The sequence below is a fragment of the Marmota monax genome, unplaced genomic scaffold (assembly GCF_021218885.2).
Source record: "Marmota monax isolate L192 unplaced genomic scaffold, Marmota_monax_Labrador192_F-V1.1 WCK01_AAM20220418_F8-fsc00248, whole genome shotgun sequence".
NCBI lineage: Eukaryota > Metazoa > Chordata > Mammalia > Rodentia > Sciuridae > Marmota > Marmota monax.
The window spans coordinates 1,364,683-1,366,821 of NW_026692019.1; positions in this window are offsets into that span (position 1 = coordinate 1,364,683).

Below are 2,139 nucleotides of genomic sequence, written 5' to 3' on the forward strand. Positions count from 1 at the left end.
AAAGTTAGAGTTAGGGTGAGGGATAGGATTAGGGTTAGTGTTAAGGTAAACGTTAGGATTATTGTTAAAATTAGGGTTAGGGTAAATGTTACAGTTAGGTTTATGTTTACGGTGAGATTCAGTGTTAAGTATAGAGATAGTGTTAAATTTACTGTGAGTGATAGTGTTAGGGTTAGTGTTTTTGTTAGGTTTAGCCTTAGGGTTATGTTTTGTGTTAGGGTGAAGAGTTAGAGTTAGGGTTAGGGTTAAGTTTAGTATTAGGGTTATGGTTAGGGTTAGTGTAAATGTTATGATTATGGTTAGTGTAAGGGTAAGTGTTATTGTTAGTGATAGATTTACAGTTACAATTAGTGTTAGGGTTAGGGTTAGGGATAGGGTTAGTGGAAGGGTTAGACTGAGTGTTAGGTTTAGGGTTAGATTTAGGGATAGGGTTAAGTTTTGTGTTAGGGTTAGGGTTAGGGCTGTGTTAGAGTTAGTGATAGGTTTAAGGTTAGCGTTAGGTTTAGTGTTAGAGTAAGGCTGAAGTTTAGGTTTAGGGTTAGTGTTAGGGATAGGTTAGGGTTAGGGTTCAGTTAGGGTTAGGGTTATGGTTAGGGTTAGGATTAAGATTTGTGTTAGGGTTAGGTTTATGGTTAAGGTTGGATTATGGTTGAGTTAGAGTAGGCTCAGTGTTAGGGTAAGTGTTATAATGAGGGGTAGGTTTAGGTTTAGTATTAGGGTTAGGGTTAGGATTAGGATTAGTGTTAGTGTTAGGGTTATGGTTAGGTTTAGGGTTACTGTTAAAATTAGTGTTAGTGTTAGTTTTAGGGTTAGGGTTACGGTTAGGTTAATGATATGGTTAGGGTTAGAGTTAGGGTTACTATTCAGTAAGGGTTAGGGTTATTTTAGGGTAAATGTTAGTGTTAGGTTTAGGGTTAGTTTAAAATTAGTGTGAGGATTAGGTTTAGGTTTAGGTTTAGGGTTTGTGTTAAGGTTAAGGTTAGGGTTAGCTTAGGGTTACAGTTAGGTTTTGGTTCATATTAGGGTAGGGTTAAATTTAGTGTTTGTGTTAGGGTTAGGGTTTGGGTTAGTGTTAGGGTAAGGGTTAATGTAAAATTAGGGTTAGGATTAGGGTTAGCTTAGTTTTAGGCTTATGGTTATTTTACGATTTATGTTATGGTTAGTGTTACCTTTAAGATTATTGTTAGGGTTGCGGTTAGGATTACGGTTAGTGTCAGGTTTAGGGTTAGTGTTAATGTTATGGTTAGGGTTAGGTTTAGTGAAAGGGTTTTGTTATGGTTGGTGTTAGTCTTTGGATTAAATTTAGCTTTAGGTTTAATATTAGGGTTAGGGTTAATGTAAATTTAGGGTTAGGATTATGGTTAGGTTAGTGTTAGGTTTATGGTTAATTTTACAGTTTATGTTACAGTTAGTGATAGAGTTAGGATTAGGGTTAGGGTTGCAGTTAGGGTTAGGGTTAGTGTTATTGTTAGGGATAGTGTTAGGGTTATGGTTAGGGTTAGTGATAGGGTTAGGTTCAGCTTTAGAATAAGTTTTAGGTTTAGTTTTAGGGTTATAATTAGAGTTAGTGTTAGGGTTAGGGTTAGGGTAATTTAGGGTTGGGTTAGGGTTAGTGATAGGATTAGGGTTAAGTTAAAATTAGGGTTAGGGTTAGGGTTAGGGTTAGGGTTAGTTTCAGCGTTGAGATTAGGTTTGGGTTTAGGTTTCGTGTTAAGAATAGGCATAGGTTTGGAGTTAGTTTAGGGTTAGGATGTGGCTTAGGGTTACTGTTAGGTTTAGCGTTAGGATTAGTGTTAGGTTTAGGGTTAGTGTTAGGGTTAGTGTTAGGGTTAAAGCTAGGGTTAATGTTAGCTTTTGGTTTAGCATTATAATTAGGTTTAGGGTTAGGATTAGGGTTAATGTCAAGTTTAGATTTAGGATTAGTTTAGGTTTAGGGATAGTTTTAGGGTTTAGGTTAGTGTTAGGGTTAGGGTCTGGGTTTGGTTTAGTTTTCGGGTTAGGGTTAGGGTTGATGATATTTTTATTTTTAGGGTTACTGTTAGGGTAAGATAAGTTTTTGGGGTTAGTGTTAGGGTTAGAGTTATGGTAAGGATTAGGGTTAGGAGTTGGGTTAGGATTATGCTTATCATTAGGTTTTGA